The sequence below is a fragment of the Zosterops lateralis genome, assembly GCF_965231275.1.
Source record: "Zosterops lateralis genome assembly, chromosome: 14".
In the NCBI taxonomy this organism is placed as follows: domain Eukaryota; kingdom Metazoa; phylum Chordata; class Aves; order Passeriformes; family Zosteropidae; genus Zosterops; species Zosterops lateralis.
This window is the reverse complement of record NC_139774.1, coordinates 16,743,043-16,764,613: the sequence shown is the minus strand read 5'-3', so window position 1 is coordinate 16,764,613 and position 21,571 is coordinate 16,743,043. Positions and strand designations below refer to the sequence as shown.

General features: G+C 49.3%; 1 protein-coding gene across 5 annotated transcripts in view; it reads left to right on the top strand.

The window, feature by feature from the left end:
• The window catches only part of SH3TC2 (SH3 domain and tetratricopeptide repeats 2), a 317,636-nt gene that overhangs the window by 68,157 nt on the left and 227,908 nt on the right, over positions 1 to 21,571 (top strand). The gene's annotated exons all lie outside the window — the stretch shown is intronic.

The following is a 21,571-nucleotide window of genomic DNA, read 5'->3' as shown; positions in this document are numbered from 1 at the left end:
CCATCAGGGAAATTAACCCCATCCAGGGACCTGAACCTCATCCAGAGCCTGAATCCCATGAGGGATTTGAACCTTATCCTGGGATCTGAATCCCAACCAGGGACCTGAACCCCATCCAGAGACCTGAACCCCAGCCAGGGCTCCATCCTATTCCTGGGGTTCCACCCAGGGACCTGAACCCCAACCAGGGATCTGAACCCCACCCAGGGACCCGAATCCCATCCAGGGACCTGGTTCCCACCCAGGGACGAGGCAGGGCAGCAGCAGAGGATGCTCTGCCACAGCCCAGGTTTGTAAACAGGATCAGAGCCTGGAGAGGCAGATCCCAAATGATCCAGGTGAGATCCTCCTCTAATTGCCAGAGCCCCTGGGAATTGTTGGCAGGGAAAATCTCGGGGCAGGTTATATAAATTCTGAAAGGAAAAAAAATAAATTAATTAACTAGCCCAAATTCAGGTGCTTTGGGAGCCTGCAGGGGCAGAGTCCCCATCCCCAGTGCTCTGCATGGTGCTGCACTCAGCAGAGGGGCGAAGGGGGAGACCTGAAATCAGGAAAACCTGTCAGGTTTTGGCTCTGTCACACCACCCACTTTGGGTCATGGCCATACTGGAGGCAAACAGAGGGATGAAAACAGATTTCCTGTAGGGATATTCAGCAGTTTCCATGTTCCCCCTCCTGCCTGGAGCAGCCCCAAGCTTTTGGAGGATGTCCTGGAGCAGGAATCATATGGGACAACATCCAGCTACGGGAGAAACCCCTGGAGAAGGGTTGTTTATTCAGAGACATGCCCTGGTTTGTAATTTTTGTGCGAGTTCAGATGGCTCCAAGTCCTGGGATTCCTGAATAGGGACCAGAGGTGTCCTGGCACCAAGGGGAGCTGCCTGCAAAGGAACATCCCTGTGGAGAAACTGAGCCCCTTTGTGTGCCCCTGGCACAGCCCCTGGCACAGACCTTGCATTTTCATGGGGCTTTTTCTTCCCCTTCCTGCCACTCTGAATCTTCTTTCCTGGGGAAGCTCTAGGAGGAGAAAATGCTTTGGGAATTTTGTTTTCCAGGGAAGCAGGAGCTCTGGGAAGAGCCCAGTGCCAGGGCTGATTCTGCCACCTTTAAACAGGGTTACCTGTTTAAACCCCAGGATTGCTGTGGAGAAAAAAATTCCTTTACTCCAAACCCACACACCCAGGCTCAGGAACGAAACAACTCATCCCTTGGGTGATCAGAAATGGGAATATGGTCTGAAGGCATTTCTGGGACACCCGTGATGGATTCAGAGGAGTCAGCGAGGGCTTGGCTCTTCAGGAAGTTTCTGGAACCCCCAGTGCACTGCCAAGGCTTTTGCTGAATCCGTGACAGCTTTGACGGGAGTTAATTCATCGCAGAAAGTAAAAGTGTCAGGAAAGGTTCCCGAGGCTTTCACAAAAATCCTCTCTGAGTATTTAACAGGAGCTTGTGGTTTGTGCAGCTCCTGGAAGAGCTAGGAAGGATTTAGGATTGGAAACACTGTGCAGGTAGTTGGAGGCTCAGTGTCAGAGCTGTTTCAGCAGGATAATTCCCTTCCTGCTCCCCTTCCCTGCCTTGCTTTAACCACATATCACAGTCTAATCCTCAACATTCCCTTCTTTCCCTGTCCCAGAAATACAAAAGTCCAGGATTTAGGACTGTGATTCTCAGTGGGGCTGAAAGGAGCTTGCCTGGAGTGTCAAAGACAGGAAATGTCAAGGATTCACTGGAAACCCCTGTTAATAAGGCCTCCTGCCAAGTCTATCCAAAACAGCAGGAGCTTTTCCCTCCCCTCTAATGGGCTTTGGGAAATGCTCTGTCTCCAGCAGGGAGCTCCTGTCTGGCCCTCCTGGAGAATGAATGGCTGGACATGGGGACAACCCAGGTGGCCCTTGGTGGCCTTTGTTTCCTGGTCCCCTTCCCCAGAGGGGAAAAGCTGCAGAGGGGCTGGGATGGGGCAGCTCTGGGGGGGAATTGATGCCACAAGGGGGGAGAAATTCCAGAAAACAGGCAGGAGATGTCTCCCCAATTATCCCTGCTGCTCCATTTGGGTGGAATTATTATCTGTGCCAGGGATTTAATGCCAGGCTGGTGTGGGTTTGGCGCGGGGCAGAGTTGGTGACTCCCCACAAAGGGCTGCAGGTCCACATGGAATAACAACAATGGGAAACGCTGGAAAAGGGCCCTGCGTGCCTGCCCTGTACCCTTGGAGTTATGATTCACCCCTTTGCCACTTGCTGATGTCAAAACATCATTTCCAGCAGCGTTCAAGGGCTTATGAAACGTTCCCATTTCCCCAGGAAGAGGCATCCCAGAGCTCCTGTTCTTTTGTGCCTTCTCGTGGCTGAACTCGTTCCAGGGGTCGAGTGGAGCTGTGGACACCTTCCCTGGGGTTTGGACATTTCTCCAGAATTCAGGGATATTTATAGCCCGTGCCCAGGGAGAGGAGAGGGCTTGTTTTAAAGGAAAATAGGCAAGGACAAGCAGAAATACTGGGGACACTCTGCTTCATTCAAATTCCAGAGGAAAGCTTCTTTTTAAGGCCTTTATCCCACAAATATCCCCCCAAAAAATGCAGGGAGGTGAAACGGGGGAAACAGATTGTGATAATTTGTTTGTGAAGTGCCTTGGAGTGACACAAACTTCTCCCTGGAGCCCAATGTTCCCAGAGTTGTTCTCCAGCTGCCTGGCTATCAAATAACCAGGAGAGGCAAAGAGGGGAATTTTGGCTCCTGGCAGGAGAACAGATGACCCAGTTGAGCATCCCAGTTCCTGGGAGAAGGAGACACCTTTGGACAGAGGGAAAGGAAGGCTCCAGAAATCCTCCCAATAACGCAGAGAAATTCCCAGTTTGGATTTGTGGGGTTTTTTTTCCCCACCCACACAAACTGGCAGTGGCTGGTGGGAGCACAGTCCCCATGGGAAGCTGCTGGGGAGGGATTGGAAAGTGGAGGAAGAGGGAACATGTTGGTTGGTGAGGCAGAGGGAGAATTCTCAGGGAAAGGACTGTAAGGAACTGTAGGAGAGAAGGGAAAGAGCAAAACCAGGATCAGATGGACAACGTGCTCAGGGGAAGATGAGCCAAGGATCAGCCTGGAGAAACAGAGGGAGAAATGAGGCCCCTCACCCTGAATCCCCCTGGGCACTGCCACAAGGAGCACGGATTTGGGGATGGCAGCACCCCAAGGCTGTGAGGGCAGCAGAGTGCAGGGAGCTGGCTGAAGAATCCATCCCATTCCCAGGGCTCCATCCCATTCCCAGGAATTCATCCCATTCCCAGGAATCTATCCCATCCTCTGCGCTCCATCCCATTCCTGGGCTCCATCCCATTCCCAGGAATCCATCCCATTCCCAGGGCTCCATCCCATTCCCGGGGCTCCACCCCATTCCTGGGGCTCCATCCCATTCCCAGGGCTCCATCCCATTCCCAGGGCTCCATCCCATCCCCATGGATCCATCCCATTCCCGGGGAGCATGGGCAGCTCTCCAGCCCCACGGGGTGAAGGGCACTGCACTCGCTCCAGGCAGCCCAGGGAGAGCAGGGGAGGAAAGAAAACAAAATCACAAAAGGAAAGAAAACAAAGTTGCGAAAGGGAAGAAAAGGAAGTCCCCGGGATGGGTCGGGATCTCAGAGCCCTGTGCCAGCCCAGGCCGGCTGTTGTTATTGGGGCTGGGAGCCAGGGCTGGAATGAAGAGGGGAAAAGCTGCTTTATCCCAAAACCTGCGAATCAAACACCTGAGAGAGGACAAAGACTCAGATCTGTGTGTCCAAATTCATCTCAGGGAGGTCAGACCACGTTAAAAGCCTAAGTGACATTTGTCCTCTGCATCACCTCCATGTCAGTGTTTAGCACCAAAACTCCTGAAAATTCCAAGTTCCCGGGGTGCTGATGCATCCCAGAAAAAACCACCTCAACCTGTGCCATGGCTGGAGCTGAGCTTAGGGAGGAATAATTTGGAAAGGAACAGCTGGAAAGCTGCTCTTGAAGAAGGACAGAGAAATTGGTAGTCCAGAGTTTGGTAAATATTAAAAAAACCCCAAAGTCTGACTCACGTCCACAAATGAATAAAATTAAACCGCTGACATTATTTCCAGGAGTCTCAAGGGGACCCACGTGGAAAACTGTGATGAAAAGTTTATAAACGGTGGCATCAATTATTAATTTTATTAAAAATGTCTGCCTGCAGAGCTGCGCTCGGGAACTGCTGCAGGGTTTTCAGGCAGGGCTTGGAACAAGTGGAAGGTGCCTGTGATGTGGGTACCTGTAGGTTCCACAGGTTCCTGGGCTGCAAGGAGCTGATCTTTAAGGACCTTCCCAACCCAAACCATCCCAGGATTTTGGGATTTCAGGCAGCAGAGGGGTGAACACAGCACTTTTTGCCATGGCCCTGCCACACCTGGGATATCAACTGATGAGCAGAGACTTGTTGTGATGCTGTGACTTGTCCTCCTGCCCTGGGGGCTCCCAAATCATCACTTTGGGCTGTGGGAGCCATGGAAGACGTGGCTGTTGGCAGCTCCAGGCCCACCTTTGTGTGTTTTGGGGCTGCTGGAGCCTCCTCTCCTGCTGATTCATCACCTGCAGCCGGGGCTGTGTCACCCCCAGGGCTGTGTCACCCCCAGGGCTGTGACAGCCTGGGCAGGGTGGGGCTGGCCCTGCCTCCTGCTCTCTGCAGCTTTGGCCATCACAAAATAAATGTAAATCGAGGCATTGCTGTCCAAAAAAAGGGCTGTGCAGGCGGGGAAAGGCCAGCCTTGAGTGCAGCTCAGCCCAATTTATCCCCCAGAGCAGTGGGATGTGGAATTGGGGTCCAGGCTCTGCCAGTTTTGAGGTGCAGCTTCTCCAGCCCTGAAATGAGCCCTGAAATGAGCCCAGCTCATGCTTGGCTTGCTCCTGACTCAGAGGTGTGAGTAAGTGTGAGAACACTCTGCAGCGCAGCTCTTCTGATGGGAACACTCCCTCTTTCACACGCTTCAGAGGTGATTTTTTTAAAAAATAAAAAAAATAAAATCTAAAGGAGCAGAAGATGAGCAACAGCCAAGGAATTTATTTGGCCCGTGTGCTTCCTACCTCTCTCTCACACCTCTGTTCTCCTGCAGCTTGGCCCGTGGTGCAGATCTGGGTGGAGTAGGGGGGATAAAGGTGATTTTTCTGGGAATGAAGGTGATTTTTTTGGGGAATAAAGGTTATTTTCTTCATGGGAATCTGTGGGTTTTCTCATGGGGTGGCTGTGTGTGCACACTTTGCTCCGTGAGGGAGGAAGACAGAGCTTGGGGTGGGGAGTGACAAAGAAAAATAAAGCAGGTGAATGTTTTTGAAAGCAGAATCTGCTCAGAGGAAAAGGTTGTAGAGATCTTAGCGAAATATTCCTGGACATGGAACTGGACTTTAGAGGGGAATTGTTATGGGATTGAAGGGAAAACACGGCAAAACAGGAATGGGGTGATGGAGAAAGGAAATCCCTGGAAAAACACTGCCTGTGGCACCTCATCAGCTGCTTAAAAACCAGCTCCAAAGGGGAGTTTGGGTTCCTGATGTCCCCGAGGAGGGGCTGGGTGTGTCTGGTGCCCAGACATTCATTTTGATACAAATTCCCCCCAGCAGTGACATCTCCCTGCCAGGAGATGCTGCCAGGCTGAAATTCTTGTGCTCTGAAGTCCTCAACATCAAAAGCAAGAGCAAAGAGTCTCCGAGCTAAATCCAGCCTGGCAGAAACCAGCGCTGGGGTGAGCACAGAGGAAAAGCTGTGCTTTGGTATCTGGGTGGAGCTGGGCTTGGGGATTAGCTGAGATCAGCTCCAGCAGTGACTCCAGGGCAGCAGGAGCTGATTCTGTCACTGGGACCTGTGAGAACCAGCTGGGAGTGGCTCAGGCAGGCAGGATCCCTTTGGGAACCACCACACTTCACTGTCCTGCAGCGCTGGGCCAAGGGCTGGGAGCAAAACTGTCCAGCTGAGGTGGCAGCCCCAGGCACTGGGACATCCCTGGCTGGCATCAACCAGCCCAACAACTCTCACTTTTTACCCAAAACAGAGCATGGGAATGGTCTTGGGAGCAGCTGTGATAGTTTTATCCTCTGGGAGAGCACAGCAGCCTGGAGAAAAGGAGGCTCAGGGGGGACCTTGTGGCTCTGCACAAGTCCCTGCCAGGAGGGGACAGCCGGGGGGGTCGGGCTCTGCTCCCAGGGAACAGGGACAGGAGGAGAGGGAACGGCCTCAGGCTGGGCCAGGGGAGGCTCAGGGTGGACAGCAGCAGGAATTTCTCCATGGAAAGGGCGCTCAGGCCTTGGAAGTGCCCAGGGAGGTTTGGAGTGCCCATCCCTGGAGGTGTCACCTGGAGGTGGCACTGAGTGCTCTGGGCAGGGGACAAGGTGTGGATGGGGCACAGGTTGGGTTTGATGGGCTGGGAGGACTTTTCCAACCTCAATGACTCTGAAATTCTGGGAAGTGCCACTTTGGGGTGTCACTGAGCCTGTGCTGACAGTGGGATAAGAGCCAGAGCTCTGTAAGACCTGAAAGACACCAGGGAGAAGAAGGCCAGAGAAATACAATAATTGGAAATAAATGGGAATAAATGGGAAGGCTGAAGCTGCTGACACGTGAAGGGAAATGGAAGTGGCACAAATTAGGCAGTGACTAATGGGACACTGCAAACAGAAGGGGGGTCACACACCAACAAGGAAAGGAAAGCAATTAGGGGCATCGTTAAGAGAAATGGAATGACTAATTGAAGGAAAGTGTCAGCTGAATGTCAGGAAATAATTCCTAAGTGGGAGCAGCTCAGGGCTGTGGAACAAGCTCAAAATGAGATTTCCTGAGCTGCTCAAGCCTGAGCCAAACTCTCAGAATCCAGCACTGATCTGGCCAGAGCCCTGAGCTGCTTCCATCGCAGCCTCTGCTCTTGTCACAGTGGTTTTAGAAACAAAAACCATATCAAAGCCCATAAAACACATCTAAATCCCCACTCAGCCTTCACCACAGGAATCCTTCATCCCTTGAAGCCCCTGCTCAGGCACAGACCTTTGGTTCCATAAAACAGCCACGGAAAGATCTCCAGCACTGATTGAACGTGTTTGCCTCCAACCCTTCCTTCTCCTGCAGTTCCCAGAAAGCCAAACAGCCCCAAACCCTGATTTTATCTTTATTGTCCACCCTGGAAGGCGCAGTCATTTTCTGATTCATTTACTGCTGTGGCCAGTGCCAGCCTGACCCCTGGGATTGCCTGTCCAGGGAGCTGCTGCCTGCCTGGGATGGGTGTTCTGGTGTTTTCCAGCTCAGACAGAGCTGATTTCCACTTTCTCAAAGTCCCCTGTGCCACGGGAATGGGAAAAGAGCTGAAGTCCCCAAAAAACTTGTGGAATTCTGGGAATCACAGACAACTCCCAGCACAGGGAGGTTGTGTTGATCTGGAGTTTGATATCAAGAGATAAAACAGCACTTCCAGATCTTCCATCCCTGATGGACACAGGACTGCTCTGAAAATCTGGGCTGGTTCTTCAAGTTTGCCAGGAGTTCCCACTGTCTCAGACCACACTGGCAGGAAAATTCCCTGCAAATCCTGCCCGTCCTGGCTTTCCTTGCTGTGTCACACACCTCTGTGTCCCAGGAAAGCTGGAGGGGGCACTCAGTGCTCTGGGCTGGTGACAAGGTGGGGGATCAGTCACAGATTGGACTGGATGATCCTGGAGATCTTTAATTCTCAATAATTCTGGGATTCTGAAAGCTTTCTAATATTGTTTCGAGATCTTAGAATTTCCTGAAATTCCTCCCCAGCCTGCTGAAAACCCAGCTGCCTGTGGGATGTTCAAACTCCTGTGGTGGCCTGGGAGCCATGCTAAAGGGTGACCTTCAGCTGCTTTGCCTCCCTCCCTCCTCTAAAAATGAACTGGAGCCACAGTGATAAACCTGCTTTACCAGCCCTGGCCAGAACCTGAAAATGTGGCTGCTCAGTTATTTTTGGGCTTGGAATCCCCTTTCCTTTCCCATCCCGCTTCCCCAGGCTAAACAGAGTTCCAGGGGCAGGAGGAACACAAAGAGCAGTGGAGCAGCTCTGCCTAATCTTGTCATGGTCTGTTCCTGGGAAGGGCCTTGCCCACAGTGTTTTATCCCAGCCCTGGGCTCCAGCTGCTGTTTATCCACGTCCCCAGGAGTCCCCTGGAGCACAGGGACACACCAGGATGTGTCTGAAATCCTTCAGCTGCCTGGAGTAGCAGAACCGGATTTTTATCAGTGTAAGCGAGACGAGATTCCATCCAAGATGTTCTAATAAAAATAAGAGTCTGCCCTGGGAACAAAGAGCCTCGTGAAAGTTTTTTGGGTTTTTTTCCAGCTCCTTCAGCACTGAGAAGCTGCAGACAAGGGGGTGCTGGTGCTGTGGAGGTGCTGACATTGTTCATGCCCTTCACACTCAGCTCCAGCTCTGCAGGAGGTTCCTGACCCTTTAGGGATGGAGGTTTTGCTCGGAGATGAACTTTGGTGCTGATGGACTCAGTAAATACCTGCTGGAACAGGCAGCAGGGGCAGGATGTCAGTGAATGAATAGGGAGGAAAATGTGGATTTGTTTGTGGATTTGTCTGCACTGACACTCAGGGCACTGCAAGAATAATAAAATGTCTGCAATTTGTGTCTTTGTTCAGTGTTGGCAATGCCGTTATTTTATTATTTTACTTTACTTTATTCTTATCTCATTATCTTACCATCTTATCTTATATCTTAATTTTGGTTTGTTTTATTTTATTCTCTGCATTGAGAAAGGTCTAGTTGGGCAAATCCTGTCTGTCCAGAACATCATGGCTGATGGTGAAAACATCACCTGTGAGCATGCCAAAACCCACTGGATATTGCCCAAACACCCATTTGAAATTAAAAAAAAAAAAATTAAAAATCCTGCTTCTTTACTGCCTTACTTGGTCTCCGGGACCTACAGGAGTTTCTGCTCTAGAGAAGTGAAGGAATTTCTCCCTGACTTTCCCAAAGCACTTTATCCACAGGCAGACGAGTGTGAACGTGGCAGTGAATTGTTCTGGTGCTGTCCCAGCTGTGACCCCACTCTTAAACAATTTTATCCCTCCCAGCATTGCCCTGATCCAGTTTTCCCACCTGGCCGGGGTGTTGATGGGGCAGGGGTGGGGATGATGAATTTCTGGAGGATTCCCAGTGGGATCAGACCGGGCTGTGACGGATTCCCCACGTCAGCAGCCCCTGGACAAACCTGGAAAACACGGCCAGGTCCTGCTGCCCCGCAAACAAACACCAAACCCCGGGATAATGCCTGGAAAAGCTTCACCCTGGGCACGGGGCTGTGCTCCTGCTCTTTTCCTGCTGGGATTGGAGCTGGGCCCAGCTGGCAGAGTTTCCCTGCCCCGTTCAGAGCTTCAAAGGCTGCTGGTATTTCCTTTGAGTCATCTGGGTGAAGAGGCTGATAAGGCTGGGCTGGGGCTGGGGAGGTGTCACAGCCTCTCTCTGGAGCTGCAGAGACCTCCAGGGACATTCCAGAGCTGGATCTGGGCTCTCCTGGGTACAAACTGTGATGGCTCCTGGCAGGGAAAGCTCCCCAGGAAAGGTCAAAGCAACAGGAACCCCCTGGAGAACGGATTTCACACCCTGGGTGAGGGTTAGGATGTTCCAAACACCACATCCCAAAGTTTTGCAAACTTTCTCAAGGCCCTCTGTGACGTTTTCCTGCTCCCAGACCAGCTGTGATGCACATTTCTGCAGGTTTGGGAGCACTTAAAGGACATTTTAAGACAATTTAGTTGTCCTTGTGTGAACAAGTCACAGTGAGTGTACAAAACACATGGAAAAACATTGGAGTTGCACTGGCTGTGCTCTGCTTTGGGTGCAATTCCATCGTTTTTTCAGCAGGATTAATGGTGTGATTAATGTAACAGGGATGGAGCCAGGCCTTTGCATGTCAGGGATTGTCCAGGGAGATCCAGGGGAGCTGGAGAGGTGACAGAGATCCAGGAGAAACTGGAGGAGTGACAACTTCCACAGGGATCCTGCAGAGAGCTGGATGTGGACTCATTTCCACCTCTCACTTCCAACTTCCCCTGTGATTCCCTGAGCTTCTCCCAAGACAAACAAACCCCTCTTTGCCGAGGTTTTCCCAACCCTCCCTCTTACACCAGAACTCTTTAGGGGAGATAAATCCCCCAAGGTTGTTTTGCAGCAACTCCTCCTAATGATTCTCCTGCTGCTGCTGCTTCTTTCCACAGGACTCCAAAGTGCAGGAGATTCTCCCTGCCCCATCCAGTTGGATTCACTCTGGATGGAGTTGGTGAAAATAAATGGAAATCCCAGCAAAGCTCTCAGTGTGCTGCTGAGGGAGCTCTGCTGGTCATTAAAGGGCAACTGCTGCTGAATTCCAGAGTTTTATTTCCTGGGAAAACAAGTGAAGCGACAGGGCAGAGCTGCAGCTGGAAGAGGTTGGAGTGGGATGGAATTTCCTCATTGTTCTTGTGGCAGTGGGAGAAAACCTTTCAGAGAGGATTTGGGAGATGGGAATTGCTCTGCTGCTGATTTCCTGCGAGTCCCTGGGCATAATCTTCCCATATTTCCTCTTGTCTTGGATTAAAAAAAATGTACTGAGGAGGAATTCCATTCCTCTGCTTCTGCAGGGAGCAGCGAGATCAGGACCTCGAGAGTTTCTTGGTCTTTAAGTCCTGTAGATGGATAGAAATTTAAATTCGTTTGTCAGACACTGAACCTGGTGCCAAGCGAAGGGACGGAGCTGGGAGAGGTCATCACAAAATTATGTCTCACCCTGGATTGTGCCAGAAATTCCCTTTGGTTTTCTCTCCGTGGCCAGAGGCTCTTCTTTACGTCAGAAAGAATCTCCAGCCTTTCTGCACCAGGCTGGGAAGATCACAAAAGGGATCCCACCCCCGGGATGAGGCTGATGCTGTCCAGGGTCTCAGCCAAAAGTTCTGTACAATTCCCGGAGTTCCCCGCACGTTCCCAGCGTCTCCTGATGGATTTAAGATGTTCAGGATGGAGGAGACGTGGAGAAAAGGAGGATAAACCATGGATGGTGTCCTGGAACATCAGTGGAACATCCATCCTGCAGGAGGAGTTCCTGATTCCATTTGTATTCCCAAGGGAGAGAGGAGGAAACTTCCAGCAGCTCCTCGTGGTTTCAGATTTAATAACCCTGATCCTCATTCCCACCTGCCTTAATTTATTTTTTTAATTTAATTTTTTTTTTTTTATAATCTAAAAGGTGACCAAATCTTGCCTGCTCTTCTTCTGATCAGCCTTCAGTTGGAAAGAAAAAAGAGGATTCCAGGAAACATTTTATGGGACATAAATAAAGATATCAGGGAGGGTTTTATGTGCCTGACCAAACTTTTGCCTCCATGGACAGTGTGGAAACTTTTCCCAGGTCTTCTCACACCTGAAACAGGAGGAAAAAATATTTTTTCTTTTTTTTTTCTGTGTATTTTTTTTTTCCACAGAGTTGTTTCCATCTCCTTTAAATTAAGTTTTGGACAGAGGAGGTGAGCACTAAAAACCTTTATGTATTTTTCAGTCTTATCAGAACCAGGAATCAGTGAATGCCTTTTAAATCTTGCCTTTATATAGAAAATAAAACTATTTTTCCATACAGATTTATCTCAGTGCTGCAGTTTAATTTTTGTGTTTAAACTCAGAAATCCCCCAGATTTTATGGATTTACCTTTCAGATTATGAAATATCCCTCCTGGCCCTTAGAAACTCATTGATTTTCCTTTTTTTTTTTTTTTTTTTTTTTTTTTTTGTGGCAAACAGGAAGAGATATCACCCCTATCATAACTGAGTTTTGGTTTTCTTTTCCATTAAGTGCTTTGTCTCCTTAGGAAAAGCAGAGACACATAAAAAAAAGTCTCTTTTATAATTTTTTAATGGATGATTTCCCTCATTACCTGTACATTCAGACCCCAGCTGGGATTTCCAGGAGTTCTCTCAGCTATAACTCAAAAATTAAAAAGACAAGGAGCAATTTCTCAGAGCAGCCTTGAGCTCTCCCCAGCTCTCCCCAAACCCAAACTTTCCCTGGCTGCAGGATGAGGATTTCTCTTCCCCTGGTTGCAGGATATGGTTGCAGAAAAAAGTATTTTCCCTCTTGATTTATATATAATATATAATATATAATATATAATATATAACATATAATATATAATATATAATATATGATATATGATATATAATATATAATGTATAATAGATAGTATATAATATATAATATATTATATATTATATATTATACATTATATATAATGTATAATATATATAATTTCCTCTAAATTTATATATATATAATTTAGGAAAGAAATCCATTTTCCTAATGATTTCCCTCATTACCTGTAAATTCAGACCCCAGCTGGGATTTCCAGATCTCTGAGCTATAACTCCAAAATTAAAAACACAAGGAGCAATTTCTCAGAGCAGCCCTGAGCTCTCCCCAGCTCTCCCAAAACCCAAACTCTCCCTGGCTGCAGGATGAGGATTTCCCTTCCCTGGTTGCAGGAAATGGATTTCGTGTTGTTTTCCTATTAAAACCCTTTGGGACTGTTCATTCCCTACATGGTCAGATATGAAGACAATTCCCAGCTCGGAGCTGTGCCAGCTGATGGCCCAATCATTCCTCAGGGCCGTGCACTCCATGCCTTGAGGATGGGAATCCAAGAGGATGCCTTGGATTTCTACCCCAGTTTTTATGGATTTACCTTTCAGATTATGGAATATCCCTCCTGGCCCTTAGAAACTCATTGATTTTTGCTTTTTTTTTGCTTTTCTTGTGGCAAACAGGGAGAGACATCACCCTTATCATAACTGAGTTTTGTTTTTCTTTTCCATTAAGTGCTTTAAGTCCTTAGGAAAAGCAGAGACACATCAAAAAGGTCTTTTTTAATAATTTTTTTAATGCATGATTTTCCTCATTACCTGTAATTTCAGATCCCAACTGGGATTTCCAGGAGTTGTCCTGAGTGAGGAGCCAAACCCCACTGGGATGGGGGATTTTAGGGATCCACATCCTGACAGGAACCTGTACCAGGAGCTGAGAGGAATCACCTTTCCCAGGCGGGGGAACACAAGGTTCATCCCCAGGGAATGCCAAGAACAGCAGCTCTGCAGCAAGAAAACAGAAATTTGAATGTCCTGTAATTCTTAGTCCTGCCTGGGCACTGACAAATTAATCATTAGACAGCGCTGGCTTGTCAATATTGCAAAAATCCCCTCTAATTGCACGTTGTTTCTTCCCTCTCATTGCAGCTTTTCCTCTGCTGCATCCACGGGAATCTTTCCTCACAATTCCCTCTCTGTGAGCTCACACATCCCACCCCTGGGATGTGCTGGGAAATAGGAAATGAGCCTTTAATCTGAGAGGGAGGAATTCCTTCCAAAGCAATAAGGAAAGAGCTGGTCCTCTCTTGGATGCAGGTGAAAACCTTTTTGCAGCAGTCATTTCTTTTCTTTTCTTTTCTTTTCTTTTCTTTTCTTTTCTTTTCTTTTCTTTTCTTTTCTTTTCTTTTCTTTTCTTTTCTTTTCTTTTCTTTTCTTTTCTTTTCTTTCCTTTTTTTTTTTTTTTTTTTTTTTTGGTTTGGTTTGGTTTGGTTTGGTTTTCTACCTCATTAACATGGTTTAAATTTAATTACAATATTCCAGAGCCTGTTGCCAGCAAAGCTCCAACAGGGACTCAGTGCAGTCTCTGGTCCATTCTAAGGCAAATCTTCCCTTCTCTCCTGAAGCACTGAAAGGATAATAATAATAATAATAATAATAATAATAATAATGAAATAATTCTACAGTGCATTCAAATTTTCCTTCCCAGCAGCAGCTGTGAGTCAGAGGTTTTCCCTGGGGAATGGAGGAGGTTCATTAACAGCCACAACCCCTGCAGCTCTACAATAAAAAAAACAAATGTTCACCCCCAGGTAGGTTCCTGATTTTCTTAAATCTCGTGTCTTCTCCCAGGAAGGGCCCTTTGGACTGCCCCGTTTTTTGTTCTCTGCTCTCCTGAACTGCAGGAGCAAAAGGGGTTTTAGTCAATATCCCCCAACTCTTCTGAGCCTGGAGCAAGGAGAGCTGCAGGGACATGGTGCAAAGGGGTGGGTTGTGAATTTGGGTGCAGGATTTGTGACATGAAGGAATTAAAGTGTGCACAGGTGGATGAATGAGCCAGGAAAGTGCAGAGCACTCAGGGAATCCCCTGCCTAGAGGAGAGAGCCCTGGGATTTTCTCTTTTCCTCTGGTGCAGAAAGGATGGCAGAGGTGCCTTCCAGCCCTTCTCCTGCCAGTGCATCCCCAACACCTCTGAGGTCACTGCTGGTGGCTCAGGAGCAGAAATCCAGGGATTAAAGGAACATTTCCTGTGAAAGGGATACCCTCTCATGGACCACTGATCCCTCCTGCACTCCAGAGCTGTTCCCTGGGCTGGTTGCAGGGCTCATAACCAAGCTCCTGCCCCATTTTGATGGTGTCTCACAGAGGTCTCCAGGCAGGAATTTTTTGTTTCTTGCCCTCCCCTGTGGCACTGACAGGGTTTGAATCCCCCAGCTCCAGGCTCTGGACAAATTTGGAAAGATTTTTATCTGCAGAAAAAACATCAAACAGCTGAAGGCTGGGCCAGACGCTGGAATTCCTCCCCCCACTCTGAATTTCCTGTGAACTGGGGTCTCCCACATCTCCCACAAAGGTTCCTGATTTCTTTTCTAACAACAACAATAAGCCAGACTGTGAGGATTGGGTAATTAATGAGCTTGAAACCTTTGGGGGAAAGGAAAGCAGGGGTGACTTGGCTGGTGGTGACAGAGCTGGGGCCAGAACCACGACCTCCTGCTCCCACTGGAGGAGGAGGTTGTTACTCTTGGCACCACATTCCAGAGGGATGCAGCCACTCCAACCTCCTTTACCTGCTCCAAAAAACCATCCACATCCATGGCTGGGAGCTCAGGCTGCCAGCAGGTAAAGGAGAGGGGGAATGTTTATTTTAGTTTAGCTTTTTATTTTAGTTTAGCTCTTTTAAAGCCTTTTAATTGCTTTTCATATGGCCGCATCCATAATTATTTATTTTGGGCTTCGAGCAGGATTTTCCCTTTTAAAACTGCACCCACTTGAACCCGGCAGCTGCCTGAACTCATGCAATAGGAATGAGCTGAGATTTCCAGGGAAAGGGAATGCAAACCTTCCTGTGAAATGTTTCTTTACCAGGATCTGTCAGCTGCAGGGAACTCTCAGTGTGGACAGGGACAAGGCTCTTGTCTGGGATGCACTGCCTGGCATCAGGCACTGGATGTGTCCCACACCTCAGCCAGGCCCTGGGAAGGGATTGAAGATGCTCTGGAAACTGAAGGAGTTGAGTTGTTCTCCAATGACAGGGACAAGAGTTCCTTTCCCTGCAGTCACCTCTTGTTTTTGTGGGACGAAACCTGGTGCTCCATCAGTTCTCGTTGGTGGCAGCTCCTGCCCTGCCTTAGACCCAACTGTTCACTGAGGAACGGGGAGGAATTCTGGAGGATACAAGGGTCTAAAAACGCTGATCTGTGTCTCCATGGAAAAGATTAAAGTGGGAGTAGGAGAGGTAGGAATTGCAGGTTCTCTGGTCCCACTTGGAGCCATTTTTTATCCCAAATATTCTGCCTGGAACTGGGGGAATGAGCGAATTTGAGCTTGCCAGGGCTAATTTTAACACTAGACAGCCTTACACCATTTCCCTCAGGGCTGGCAACATCCAGGAAAAAAAAATAAAATTAAAATAAAATCAAGTCCAGATTAAAAACCACCCAATTACCATCGGGGAGCAAATAAAAACCCTCGTCAGAGATGTAATCGGCCTGGGATATTAAATCCCTGTACCACACAAAGGGTCAGATAACATCTCCGAGCTGGTGCTGCACACAATGGCCCATCCAAAAGTGATTACTGGGTTTGTTTAAAGGAGTTAAATAGGGGTTGGTTAAGGGGTTAAACAGGGGTTGGTTAAGGGGTTAAACAGGACTTGATTAAGGAGTTAAACAGGGTTTGTTTAAGGAATTAATGGGTTGTTTAAGGGGTTAAACAGAGGTTGATTAAGGAGCTAGACAGGGTTTGCTTAAGGAGTTAAACGGGTTGTCTGAGGGGTTAGACAGGGGTTGTTTAAGGGGTTAAACAGGGTTTGATTAAGGAGTTAAACAGGGTTTGATTAAGGGGTTAAACAGAGGTTGTTTAAGGAGTTAAACAGATTGGTTAAGGGTTTAAACAGGGGTTCTTGAAGGAGTTAGGATTTTCTGACATTCCAGAGGGGCTGAGGTGGGCAATGAGCCCCAGGGGCTGCTGTGCCTTCAGCGCCAGATCCCGAATGAGAAAATGAGCAGGGAATATAAAAGTGGGATGTGCTGAGGAATTCCCCCAGGGAAGGGAAAGACTTCAGCAGGGTTCCCATCACTGCCAGGCCGAGATTCTGCCTGTTCACCTCACCCCAATACCTTTGTGCCTCCCACCCTTCTTCCACCAGACTCGGCGCCCAATTAAACAAATTAGTTGATGGTAGTTAATTAAACATCTGTCTTTGCACGCTCTGGGGGTGGCTGTGTCCAGGATTCTCAGTGTGATGGGTTTTCTCAAAGCCAGTCACTTTTTAAGGATCCTCCAGTCCCCAAATCTTGCAGAACTCAGGCAGTGACTTCCTTTTCACTTCCATGCTCAGAGCAAAATTCCTGCTGGAACTGCCCAGTGTGAAATGGGATCACTGATGGATCTCATTGATCTACAATGAATCCCAATAATTAACCCAAGCTACTTTGGAATTGTTATTTTCTTTTTTTCCAGCAAGGTTTTTAGGGAAAAGACGTGACCCTTTATGGGAAACCCAAACTTTTTAGGATTGTCTTGTGAAGTTCCTCCAAAAGAACAGACACCAGTGAATGTCCTCTCAATACACCTGGAGAAATAAGGAATTGTTGATTGTGTTTCATTGAGGGAAAACAGAAAATTGTGGGCACAATGACTGCAAAGGTCCATGGGATCCAAGGGAAAAAGGTGGTTAAACCAAATTAAACCCTCTTGGGTTTGCCCCAGGGGCAGAACATCCCTGCAGCACCCACCGTGTCCATCCCATCCTTCATCAATTCCTCCCCAACCCCTCCCCTCGGAGCTGAGGCAAAGCTCAGCAGCCACTCAGCTATTTTGGGTTTGATAGGAGGCAGGTTTGATAAGAAAGCTCTCAGGAAAAACCAAATTTCCTCTTGGACTCTGCACACATTCTGGCACCCGGCGTTCCTTTTCCTATCAGCTCATGGAGAAACCTTCTAAAATTAGGAGTGAGGTGGGGGTCTGTCCTCCCTGCACACAGGGACCTGTGTCCTCAGCCCCAGGACTCACCCTGGGGGCTCCAGGACCCTCCTGGATGGAGAGGTGGAGAGGGCAGAGCTCCCTGTGTTGTTTTCATGGAATATTTCCTGTATCCGTGGCCATTATTTATGGGAGTCAGAGCTTTACACCACTGGAGGTGCCACAGAATTTGCCTCCTGTTTAATGGCACTGAGAGTTGTCTGAACAGCTCAGGAAACTGGGAGAAAGGCAGCGAAAAGGTTTTAAATCAGAAGCAAAAAAAGGTTTAAAATCAGAATCATTTTTTGGCATCAATTCAGCCAAAATTTCGTGCATTTGTGTTGGAATCAGCCTCAGCCTCACCCCATGAGTGTGCAAGCCCAGCCCAGGCTCCTGGGAATTTGTGGCTGCATTGAGGTGGCCCCACTGCACCTGCCTGGTGTCCCCTCCGAGCTCTGGGTGGGGGTGATGGAGCAAAAACCCCTTAAAAACCCCCAAATTCTCCTTTTCAGCCTCTCAGCCTGCCAGGAAAGCAGATCTGGGGACAGGATGAGGGAGCACTGGGGTGGGACAAGCCAAGAGGGAGGTGTGGGGTGGAGACAGAGATCTCCTGTGCTTGTGAAAACTGTGCTCAATTGTGGGAAAAATGGCAAAGAGAAAAAACACAGCGATAGGCATCTTTTATCTGAGGCTGTTCCTGCTCTCCCCCTCCTCCTCTGCCGCCCTCATGTTGTGTCACCGTCACCTGGGGTCACCAGCAGTGCTGATTTATGGCTGAGCAGCTCAGAGTTTGGCCCAGGGACAATGGATCCCTGGTGCTCAGCTGTCCCAGCAGGGTCGTGTTCCACACAGGGTGCCTCACTCTCCACCGGGGTCATCCCAGCAGCTTCCTCCTCCCCTGCTCTGCTCTGAAACACAGTGACTGCTTCCCTGCTGGAATCCCCTGCTGGAATTGACTGCAGAGGTGAAAAGCTGCATGTCCCACCCTGCAGGTGCACGGGGAGGACCAGAGCATCCCCCAGCCCTGCTGCACCAGCTCCTGCTTTTCCCTTCCCACCTTCACAGCACCTCAGATGGGATGAGGTGGGAGCTTTAGGGAAGCTCCAGGGTCAGGCAGGAGCTGTCCCAGGCACTTCATATCCTCCTGCAGCCCCCAGAGAGGAGCAGAACCCCCTCCCCACTGCCCCTTCCCCTGCAGGGCACAGGGTGGGCACCATCCTTGGCATCACTTCCTTTCCACGAGGCAGGAGTGTCTCTGTCCCTCCTGCTGCCCCTCCTGACACAGGAGGGTGCAAAGGGAACCCTGAGCTTCCCTCACTGTGAGGAGACAGCCCAGAGCTCCCTCCTGGCCATGCAGGGAGTTCCAGAGGGAAATGAACAAACAAAAACTCCACTTTATCACCCAAACCTTGTCTGTGATTGCACCGTTCTTCCCAAGGAGGATAAAGAAGAGATGAATGGGGAGCTGTGAGCCAGGGGTGGCTCCCTCTCATGGCTTGGAGGGCCAGAGGGGAGAAGAAATGAGGAGCCAGGAGGCTGCACTCTGCTCCCCCAAAAAACCTGCCCAGAGCACCCTGACCCTGCCAGGCAGCTCTGAAACAGGAGCTTGAGGGAGCCCAAACAATCCTGGAATGGGTTGGGTTGGAAGGGACTTTAAAGATAAAATTCCAATCCCAGCCATGGGCAGGGACACTTTTCACCATCCCAGGTGGCTCCAAGCCCTGTCCAGCCTGGCCTTGGGCACTGCCGGGGATCCAGGGGCACCCACAACTCCTCTGGACAACCTCCCCACCCTCACAGGGAAGGATTCCTTCCCAAAATCCCATCTAAATTTACTCTCTGGCAGTCTGAATCCATTCCCTGTGTCCCATCTGTCCAATCTCTTGTAAATAATGTCTCTCCATTCTCCTGAAGATTCCCCCAGGTACTGGAAGGCTGAAATTCCATCCCCAGAGGAAGGCACAGGTGACCTACAGAAAGTGTCCCTGTCCCTCCTGAGGAAAGGAGAGGGAATCCCCCGAGGAAAGGAGAGTGAATCCCCCAGGAAAGGGGAATGAATCCCCCCAGGAAAGGGGAATGAATCCCCCCAGGAAAGGAGAGCAGAGTGAATCCCCCAGGAAAGGAGAGGGCATCCCCCAGGAAAGGAGACCCCTCGAGGAATTTCACAAATTCCTCCGCTGCCAAACACTGGTTTTGGTGAGGATTGTCACTTCCAAGCTCTTGCCAAGAACCTGATCTGCCCAGGCCTCTTAATTCCAGAATGTTTGTGACCAACATCTGGGCAGGCAAGGCAGGGCCAGCATCCAGCTCCTCACACTCCTCAGGAAAGTCTGCCATGCCCCAAAAGCCTGGCTGTTTATTCCAATTATGTCAGTTGAGCTGAGAAAAGTGATTATTTCTCTCTCCCAGCGCTGCTTTCTCATTGATCCCACAGGCTGCTCTTCAAATGTCACTCAGCGAGGAGGGAGAACACATCCAATTATGAGAAGGGAAAAGATCAGCGTGATGACAAAGCACCAGGGCCAGTGGGGCATGAAACCAAAGAGATCTGTCTGGTTTTGACACCCTGCAAGTCCAAGAAACCCAGACTGAGACACATTTTGGGGCTCTTCCCTCCAAAAAAATTCAAACTGAACTGTGTTTTTAACATCTCTGAGGTTTGGTGATGTATTTATTCCAATATGAAGCTTTGAACCTGATGGAAATCTCATCATTCCTCCAAAGCACAGGTAAAGTCATGCAAACCTCAACAGCCAGTGAGACTTGGGGTGATGGGATTTATTTTTATGTGAGGCAAATTCCTGCCCCTTTTTTTTTTTTTTTTTTTTTTGAACCTGTGGTCACTTGTCCAACTCACTGAGAGCCACAGCTGTGTAGACAAAAATCACCTCAAGCCCTGGGCTCACCTAAAAGAGGAAATCAAGGGAGAAAATCAAGGAACAAAAATCAGCCTTGCCCTGCTTCCTCCGGCACAGCCTCGTACCCAACCCCAGGCTGAGATTTCTTTGACCAGAATACAACAAAGACAAAATATCCAGCTGTGAACTCAGGGCTGGCTGATCCCTGGGCCACAGATTTACAGAGCCCTGGAGCAGCCTCTGGAGAGGGATTGCCAGAGATGGGATAAAACTGTGGATAAAACACTTGTTGCAGAGCAGAGAATTCACCTTTTTGCCTGTCCCAGAGTGAGGATTTCCTGCCACATCCCCAAATCTGCTCCTGCTTCTGCTCCTGCCAGGGCCCAGGGCAGCCTGCAAGGCTGAACATCTGCAGGATGAACATCCCTGTGTTTATTAGGATATGGGGAATTAATTAGGATATGGAGAATTAATTAGGATATGGGGAATTAATTCTTTGGGAATGCTTGGATTTGCTGTCAGAATACTCAGAAACAAACTCACCTGAGCTGACACCTCGAGTGCCTCCTCGAGCTGTCACATCAACTCTTATAAAAAAAAAAAAAAAAAAAGGGGGGGGAACAGGGAGCTGAGGATGAGGTGCAGCTCCCAAAATTTCTGTTTTTCCCTCTGGCTGTGCCCCTCACTCCCACTGCTGCATCCCCTCCTCATCCCTGCTTTTCCAGGAGCTCTTGGCTGTGTTTTCCCTGTGAGGTTGAGCGCTGCTGGCCCTGGGCAGAGGGTGGGAATGGACATTGTCCCCAGCCCGTGCCCCCTGAGCCCCACAGTGAGCTCTGTGAGAGCCTCGGGGCCACAGGCTGAGCCCAGCAGGTCCCAGCTCTGCCTGGGGTGTGTAGGGAGCGATGGCCTCGTTTATCTGATTTATTTTACGGGCAGGGGAAGCTCCAGGGGGGTCACTGGGGTCAGGGTCAGGGTTAGGGTCAGGGTTAGGGTCATTAGCTCCTCCCAGCCCCCCGCTTTCCCCTGCAGTGGGAGGAGGTGACTCCTGCATCTCCTGCTCATGGTCTTTTCATTTTTAAGCCTCTGCAGGGTGTGGGTGCAGAGGTGGAGTGTGAACATCTGGTTCAGGGAGACACTTCACAGACAGACACTTCATGGCGCTGGAACCGCCTTTAATCTCGTTTCCTGTTTCCAGCACCTCATCTGCCCCTCTGGTTTAAACCACAGAACTTCCTCCTTTCTCTATAAATATCCCCAGCAGGGCCGGGGCATGACATGGACACCCAGGGGTGCGGGGACAGCGAGGCAAAGACAGCAAAAAGCTGGGGAAATGGCCCTGGCACCCCAATACTGCAGGAAAAATGAGCAGAATCATGAAAACGCATCAGAGCCCGAGAGCTGATGAGTTTCAAACAAGATTGAA